Consider the following 9,868-nt stretch of genomic DNA (forward strand, 5'->3'; position numbering starts at 1 on the left):
GTGAGAGCATTAAGAGGGGCTGCTACGAGGCTATAATTCCTGATGAATCGTCTGTAAAAATTAGCAAAACACTTTGCGGTCGGTAGGAGAAGGCCATTCCAAGACCGCCTTGACTTTAGAGGGGTCCACTATAACTTGGTCTGGAGAAATGATGAATCCAAGGAATGAAGTGGTAGTGGTGTGAAACTCACAATTTTCAGCTTTGACAAACAGATGATTTTGAAGAAGACGGAGAAGAACGGTCCGAAAACGACTTCTGTGAGTTTCCAGATCCTGGGAATAAATCAGAATGTCATCAAGGTAAACAAAAACAAACTGTCCAACCATGTCCCTCAAGATATCATTCACCAATGCCTGAAAAACTGCAGGGGCTTTGGTTAAACCAAAAGGCATTACACAGTACTCATAGTGACCAGTGGGAGTGTTAAATGCTGTCTTCCATTCATCCCCCTCCTTGATACGAACAAGGTGGTAAGCGTTTCTCAAATGCAACTTAGAGAAGATCTTGGCGCCTTGAATCTGGTCAAAAGCAGTGTTCACAAGTGGTAGAGGGTATTGGTTCTTGATGGTGATGTCGTTTAAACCCCTGTAGTCGATACATGGTCTCAAGGAACCATCCTTCTTTCCCACAAAGAAGAAACCTTTTCCCTGCTGGAGAAGAAGAAGGTCTGATAATACCAGCTTTTAGTGACTCATCAACATACTTCCTCATGGCTTGGTTCTCTGGTCCTGACAATGAATACAATCGAACCTTAGGGGGAGAAGTGCCTGGTAGGAGCTCAATGGCACAGTCATAGGGTCTATGAGGTGGAAGTACCGTGGCCCTGGACTTGTTGAAAACCTCCTTAAACGCATGACATTCGGGCGGCACCTTAGACAGATCGAGGTATGTCTCCTCAATGTCATTCTACGGAATAATATCTGTAGAGGCAGAAGACAGACAAGTGGCTGAGCAGGACTTAGCCCAGCCCAATATCTCTTTGGCTTGCCAGTCAATATGGGGGTTGTACTTTGGTAACCAGGGGGCCCCTAAAACAATGGGTAGTTTAGGCGAGTTGATGATCCTGAATGTGACTTCGTCCTGATGATTGCCCCCCAGTGTGAGTCTTATTACCTCTGTTTTGTAGTGTGAACTGTTGATACTATGACCATCCAATGCCAGAACATTACGGGTGTCAGACATGGGAAGGAGCTTGATGTCATGGTCCCTGGCGAACGACTCATCCATAAACTCTGCGTCCGCCCCTGAGTCAATGAACATTGACTCCTGATGAGAAGTAGAATACACTTGAATGGTTGCAGGAAATGAGCATGAGGAGACATACAGTTGACTTCAGCTCAGTAGAGTTCTCCTCACCTGTACTGAGCCTGGGCTTTTAATGGACACTTGAAGGCAACATGACCCTGTCCACCACAATAAAAACACAATTTATTCTTTGTCGATCACGCTCCCCTGCAGAAATCTTTGAACAACCCAACTGCATCGGCTCCGGGTCGCAATGGTGATCAGAAGGGGGTGGAAGAACCTTGGCTTCTAGGTGGGGAACAGGACTGTGAACTGAAAAAGGTTTAACCCCCTATGAAGCCTCTCCCTCCTCCTTTCTGTGAGCCGCAAATCGATGCGGGTTGCCAGGTCCTCAAGTTGGTGAAGGGAGGCAGGGTAGTCCCGGGTAGCCAGTTCATCCTTGATGTTCTCATTAAGACCTTGCATGAAAGCATCTATTTTAGCATGCTTGTTCCAAAAACTGTCTGCTGCCAATAAATGAAAGTCAATGATATAAGATGTGACGCTTCTCTCTCCCTTTTTAATGGAGAGTAAACCTCTGGCAGCTTCACGACTAGGAAGAACTGGATCAAAAACCCTGATAAGCTCCTTGGAGAATGCGGCATAAGAAGCACACGTGACCGAACCACTCTGCCACTCAGCAGTGCCCCATTGCTTAGCCTTTCCAGAGAGCAGGGAAATAACAAACACCACCTTAGAACGCTCAGAAGGGAACAAAGATGGCTGAAGCTCAAAATGAATCTCACACTGAGCAAGAAAAGCATGGCACTGGTCAGGATCTCCCTTAAACAGCTCAGGAGGCATGAGTCTAGGTTCTCTTACCACAGCGGAAAGATCAGGAACTCTGGAGGCAACAGGCTGTGAGAGCGCTGACGTGGAGGCAGGAATCGTGGAGCGCAGCATAGAAATTATTTCCTCCATGCCGGAATCTAGACGGGCAATAGAGTGATCAACATTAGTGCGCCACTGCTGTGCTGGCGATGGGTCCATCTTTTGGCCAGATTTTACTATCACAACCAGAGACAGAGAACCCAAATTCAGCCAAACACAAAGTGATAAGAAAAAAGGTTTATTCAGAAACTCAGGATCAGAGAGCAGGAGAAAGGCAGTCAGCTTCCAGGAACATCTGAGAACAGAGACTAGTGGCTGAATAAAACTCAGGATTTGCAAGGAGTTAGATAAAGCCACTAACCTTCTCAGTCTGGGGATGAGGCACAGAACCCAGAGGAGGAAGTGATCCAGACAGTTAATGAGGAAGCGTCCAACAGACTGAAGTCAGATTGCTGACTGATCCAAATCCTCCGAGGAATCAGCTGAAGCTGTGACACGAATACAGAGAGCTGTGATTGTCATCTTGAGAATAATTCCAAGCGGACTAGAGAGCCAGGTGGGCTCAGGCTTAATAAACTAGTGGTTAGGCTGAAGCGTAAATCCAGGGACAGAAACAGGGTCAAATTCCAGGGCTAGAGGTGTCATACAAGGGGCAGGCAGAGGCATAAAACCAGAGGCAGAAAACAGAGTCGAAATCCAGAAATCCAATCCGTCAGACAAGGGGCAGGCAAGAATGCAAAATCCGTGAGGCAAGGCAAGGTCAGGGAACTAGATCAGTCAGGAAGGAACGCTGGATAACTACTCACAAATGTTTTTGAAAATCTGGCATGTCTGCCTCTCAGATGGCTGTATATAACTGCAGCTCCACAGGTGTGTGGCATGACGGTGATAGCGCAGCAGCGCAGCAGCAGACAGGTGAAGCAGATGATTTGATTGCATGAGTGAGAGCAGAGCAGGCAGAGAGGCCAGAATCATAACACTAACAGGAAACTGGCCCTCCCTCAGCAAACAACCAGCTTCCATTTTATAGAAGATCTGGCCATAGGGAAAGTGCGACACCCTGAGGTACCACCTGTTGCAGGTTAGTAATTATCAATCACTAATGATTATTAACTAATTCAAAATATTAAGTGCTGCTAACCCAATAATCAGACTCCCAGAGTGTTGCTCCAATATCTATTCGTAGGAAATCATTTTTGGTTAGAACCAGTGGCGTCACCTGGCCTGGGCATTCCCAGCTCTAGCCCCGAATGATTCTCATCAAGCCCTGGATCTTTTTTTGACTAGAGAAAGAAGAAATTTCCCTCAATTGAGCAGCCGTATGATATTAAAGAAGAAGGACGTTTTCTCATTTCCCAGCTTCGGTGAATGCAACACAGGCACGACACTAAGACCAATCAGGGAGGAGTTGTACAGAAGCAGGGACTCATTTGTGTTTTATTGACTGACAGCTCTGAAACTATTTCGAGCAGTCCCAGAAGAAAATGGACATCAGGCAATTGTTTGGAAGAAAGAAGGAAGAAAATTCTTCAGTCGTGGTGGCTGGTAGTGGGCAGTAAGAATCAGAAACAGGTACACAAACAAGTCATTTGAATCTTGTATGTATTCGAAAATATGTGAATATCAGGCAGCTCATTCATGATGACTACATGATAATAAGCTAGCCATACTGTTAGCTAAACTGCCAGTCTTGCCCTTTTCTGTAATACACATTTGTAATAAATCCAGTGGTGTAGTTTATGTGATACGAAGTAACAGTACAGTAAATACTACTGCATGATCTTTTTTTTTTTTTTAATTGCAAGTGACTAAAAACATTTCACGTTTGGCTTTTTTGCAGATGTATGACAGAGAGCAAGTTGTGGAGAGAAACTAGCAGCAGTCTGGAAAAGTGAAAGGGCCTGAATGAAAGAAAGAATGAAAACCTATAAAGTATTTTTTTAAATATTTTTATTGAATTCTTTTTGCCCCCTTTATCTTGAGGGCTGTCAACATGGATGTTAAAGTCTCCAACAATAATTAAACAGTCATAAACAACACATGTCAAGGTAGGTAATTGAAGTCATTGAAAAGGTTCAATTTGGATTTAGGAGGCGTGTAAACATTCTCAAACATGGTTCGAGCAGGTCCCTTTACCTGGACGACCAGATATTCAAAAGAATCAAACTTGACCAAGAACACCTTTTTACACTTTTGTGAATTGTAAAACAAAGTGGCCACCCCTCCACGCTGCCTGGAGCCCCTCCATGCTTCCTGGACTCACTTAGAAAATTGTAAATGAGAGGTGTTGACGTTGTTCATTTAACCACATTTCTGTTAAAAACAGGATAAAGAATATGCTCAGTAATGAAATCATTAATTAAAAATGGTTTTCTTGACAAAGATCTAATGTTTAATGAAGTCACTTTAAGTAACTTATAAGTGATTAATAAAAAAATCCCTCCCATTCCTCCGATTAGCCACATCACATGGGGTTGAGAGCATAGCCATCCTTCTAATAATATATGCACCATCAAACGTGAAGGAATCTGATTTATTTCCCTGCGCACAATATGTAATGTCAAAGGAAATAACCCTTTTTTGCATCTGTCCAAAACATCTCTGTCCACGTAATGTCATTCCACTGAATTACCTTCAAGTTTTTCAGGCTTTAGAGAGCTGGGGGGATCGGGGTGAAACGCTCCATCAAGTGTGACCCACTTAGCTGCTGGAGAGGCACCAAAGAACCATTACGGCAATTATTTAAACCTCTGCTTTATAATTCATAATTAACAGAAGCTGGTGTGTGTGTGTGTGTGTGTGCTTGTGTGTGTGTGTGTGTTTCTATCTGTCTAATAAAGCTCTCACAATAACATGCCACCTCCATACAGTTAAAAGTAACAGAGCAGAACAATTTGTCTGCATCTTGACAATGCAGTTGTAGTGTGTGTGTGTGTGTGGGTGTGTGTGTGTGTGTGTGTGTGTTTTTGAATGTGTGTGTATCTGTAAGAGTTTTATCTGCTGCCCATGCTGGCAGTGTACAGGCTGAGTGGGTGCAGGAATATGTGAGAGTTGAGAGTATGTAGGTGTTTAGCTTTATGTGCATTCACTGCTCTGTGTGGCACAGCATGAATGTGTGTACTCCTGATGATGTAGGGTATGCAGCTATAGTGGGTTGCAGACAGTGGAACATTTCATTGTGTCAATTTGTAACTTATAAAGAGTAAAAAACTAACACATTTATTAGAAAAATAAAATATAGGAAAATATAAAAAGCTGCATTTTCCTGGTTTTATACACTTTCACAACCTTGAAGCAAAGTACAGTTTGATTCACTTTCATTTTTCAGTCTTTTTGAGTTCACACCTGCCAGCAATTATATTGAAACACAATAGCCCAATTGCATGCAGGGACTTTCAGCCATGATTTTGAAAGACCCCCAAGCATTTCAATACAATTTTACCCAAGTAATTTTAATTTCTTGGGTCCAAACTTCCCTTGATAAAAGGTCCTGGTCTAGTGGTAAGTAGGTCTTGTGGATCAACCCAGGATTGTAAATGGGCAGGGTTACGTGCTGGGTGGTGATGATTGGTGGACCCTTTCTTGGATTGTTCTGACTTCTGCTCAGCAACCATATTTAAGACCTGTGTGTTTTATTATTGTTTTCTTCTTAATACGAGATTCAAATTTAAGTGTACATTTACAATTGTAAGGTGGTACAACACACAAGCAAAGAAGCCAGTTATGTGTTCTCCATTTTGTTCTGTGAAAAAATGGCGGTATATGGGCTGGTCAGTCAGTTTTACTTGTTTAGCCTTCGGTTTCTCATTATCGCCTCCCTCTGGACTGGAGGTGTGGTGCAATTTTCTTCACAACTTCCCCATATGTCAATAGGCTGTTTTAAATACATTTTCTGCAGCGTTTCAGAACAATGGAAACAGGAAGCAAACAAGCTTACTGGGATTCCTTTTATCTGGGTAAAAGAAATCCCATATATTTAAATACCAGGACTTTCGGTGGAACATGGGCTTGTAACCTGATATAAAGTTCAGATCCTAATTGAATTTACCTGTTATTTGCACATCTGCATCCTTTAGCAAAGCCACTGTTTGCAGAGAGGTAAAATCTCTGAACTTTGCACCAACAAAGATGCTGGTAGGAAACACTGCACCTTTAAATACAGTTTTAACTTACACTTAGTCCAGCCCAGGAAGGAGAAGTCACAGCTAGAATCCCTGTGATGTCATGCAAAAATACTTTCCCCGCTCCACCTCATTCTATATCCTGCCTAGCAGCTAAAAGAGAGGCAGTGTGCACAACTTTCTGGCAAGCTGGACTAATTCTTAAAACTTGGATCCAGAGTCGACCAATATCTTATGTTAGCAAATCTGTAGATTGAGAACCAGGTTATTACAGCATTTTTTTATGTTTATATTTTACCACAAACACATTTGTCTGCTTTGCCAAAAAAAGGTAGACGTTTTCAATGGTCCCAGCTTCTCACATTACAAAAACATTGTAATTTAATATGGGTGTGTTCACTTTTAGGGCCCATTTACGTTTGTATATGTGAGTGAGTGTATGTTTTTGTGTGCTTGTGTTATTAAAAAAAACCTATGTGTTCAGATTGTTTTTATATTATCAAAATAATTGAAAACTTTAAATTCTGCCTTTTATATTAATTTGGGTCACTTGTGTCCTTAGTTTTTTTGCAACATCACAGCTTAAAATAAAGAAAGTAATTGAGCAGTTTTTCGTGTTTTAATTCAAAAACAAAAAAAAGGTAATTTTACAGCTTCTATTTTTAGATAAAGTGTTTTAAACTTGTTCTGTTGGACAATACTAATCTATGGTTCTTTTTAACTAAAGCTGGTTGTGTGAAGAATGCTCATTTCACACCTTCATTTGGTTTGTTTAGTTTCACCCTAAAGTGGACTCAACTGCTTGTACAATGTCACACAATAAAAATAGTTGATCACTTGGGGTGTGATTGTCCAAAAGGAGCACTGATTACTAGGAAAAAGAAGCATGAAGACAAAAACAAACACACTTCTCATTGATTGGCCAGGACATAAAAAAGAAATCAGCAGGACATAAAAAGAAAATCAGCCAGCTTGTTCTAATGAAAACGAAGAACCGAACAACACCACAGGTATCCAGATTTGGGGTTTGTTTTTTGTTTTTTAAACCTAACCTAATTGCTTTTCACAAGAAGCTGTCAAGTATGAGCAGCAGGTAAAGCAGCAAACCATCCAGCATGTTATTTATGTCTTCTGTTTACTTCTAAGTCCAATGCTTTCAGGCAGACCAGAGTTTGCTTGTTTGGTCCACACCAGAGTTCAGCTAAGTTTCCCTATCTGCTCAAAGATAAATAGTTACGTCTTTCTGTTTCCGTACATTGGAGGTTATTGGGCAATACATGCCCTTGAGGGAAAAGTTAAGTACTTCATCATAATCAACATCCCATATGTTTATGTTGAACCTTAAGAATAAGTCAACATCAGTACGTGTATGTATTTTATCAGTTTCCCAGCATCAGCATCGAGAAGCCCCGGCAGAATGTTGAGGTAGACTGTAAAATAAGAAAATATGTTTTTTTTTTCCTCTTGTCCCTATAGAGAAATGTGATCCAATGTTATCAATAATGGCATTTTGACTGGATCTAGCTCCTGGGCTTGTTTTTTCTCCATTTAAGCTTGTTATGGTGTTGAAGCTATTGAATTAGCAGGAGGAAGGATTCTAATATTATAAGAAGATAATAATGCCTTTGGTGAAGATGGGTCAAAATAAAGTGTTTAAAGTTTTTTGCTCATCATCATCATCTTCATCAGTTTGTAGCTGAAACAAAAAACACACGCAAAGGCTAACAGTAAGAAAAATAAATGCCCTCAGCCACCCTAGATTCAGAAGAATTGGCAGTGCTTTCTCTCCTGCTTGCTCATCCATTTGTTGAGGGCATACGCAAATATTCAATTCACCAACTTTGGCCTTGCACCAAATTCACATCCAGTCTCATCCCAACTGATGGTTAGAAGTTGTCTGTTTCTATGCTCAGGCCAGGTAACATCATAGATGTGTTTGTAGTTCCATACATATTCAAACTCTTAAAAAAGTTCTATTTCTGTTGACTTCTGCTTTTGCTAGTTGCAAGTGAGCTACACCGTGCAACACTTCCACACTAGTGAAAGACGAGATGGTTGAATAAATCAATGTGCATACTGGAATGGGATGGGTTTTTAAAATAAAATAATGTTAAAGAAGACATTAAAAACATATTAAGGGCACATTTCAATTGTGTTGCCAACATTCAGTGATGACACATGGAAGATGGGGGACCGATCCAGCACATGTGTAAACAGAAAGTTGTTAGGTACGACAGTCGTCTATAATTCTGTAAATAAGGGAATCAAGAATCTTCATGCACATACATTTAACTAGACAATGGTCTGTAATGTTTTCCATCACTGTGTAGGTGCTATGGATGTAATGATACATCTGGCTCACAGGATCACAAAGTATATTTAAAAGAACCGGTACAGAATGATCCAGTCCAGTTTGACTGGTCCATCTATTGGAGTTTTTACATTTGTATCATTTATGGATCATCTGGCCTGGCTATGTGGCACCTTCCAAGAAGGGGGCATCAGCTTAGCTGCCGACAACTTCATGTTTTCCTTCTACAGATGATCCACTTGGCTCTGTCTTTCAGTGTTTATACAAGAGGAGTAAATGTTGCAAGTCACTGACTTTTCTCTCCTATAGAAAGCAATACTGGATTAGTACTTCTGTGTTATTTTCGTGCCTCTGCTCTGTTATCAAATCTGGAGGTTTCTTCCTGTTAAAAGGGAGTCTCCTCTCCACAGTCTCTACATGCATGCTCAGTATGAGGGACTGCTGCACAGTCAATGCAAGTGACTGTCCACTGTCTCTACATTCTCATCCAGGAGGAGTGAATGCTGCAAGCCTCTGACTTGATGCAATCTGCTTGGTTTCCTTAGATAGAAAAACTTTTTAACCAATTTGAATAATAAACTGATCTGACTGCACTGTTTGATCGTTAGGATTAATTGGAATATATATACCTGACTTAAGCTCTGGATGATTCCAATGAATGGACTTTATAAAGCGAGACGATGTGTTGTGAAGTATCGCTATACAAATAAACTGAATTGTCAAAGGTTGTAAGTCACCCATCAGCTTTTTTAATCACTTCCACAGCTATATGTGCATAAAATCAAGCACCTAGGCATGCAGAGCATTTCCACACATCATATTCACATCAGTTCTCTGATTTTCTTGTTAGCCCACTAATAGGCAATGTAATTTCTTGCTTCTCTTATTTTTTCTTTTCCCAGTTTAGCCAATATGCAACACTACGGTTAAGTCTTTCTGAGAATGAGCTCCTCTTGGAAAGAGCAGATGACAAATTTTTACCTATGTAAAAAATAAGTTAAATGACTGACTTAATATGTTGTTGGGTAATTACAAGTGAAGAAAATAAATACTTCTCATTCTTCATTTTGGCCTTTCAGGTGCACTTACTGTTTGGGTGTGTTGACTTTCATGAAAGGAAGTCCCAGTCACCTGCATATCAAGTTGTCCTCTCCTGTGTGGCATGAACAGGCTCAGGTGAATGGGACATTTGATGCAGGCCCTTGTATCTGTGTGCATCTGTATGTATGAGCACAGCATGCACATCAATATTACAAAGAAGCTTGTCTGTGTTTGTGTACAAGTTTTGTGTGTGTGTGTGTGTGTTGAGCCACTGCTCAC

This window comes from Girardinichthys multiradiatus, chromosome 23 (genome assembly GCF_021462225.1).
Source record: "Girardinichthys multiradiatus isolate DD_20200921_A chromosome 23, DD_fGirMul_XY1, whole genome shotgun sequence".
NCBI classification, from domain to species: domain Eukaryota; kingdom Metazoa; phylum Chordata; class Actinopteri; order Cyprinodontiformes; family Goodeidae; genus Girardinichthys; species Girardinichthys multiradiatus.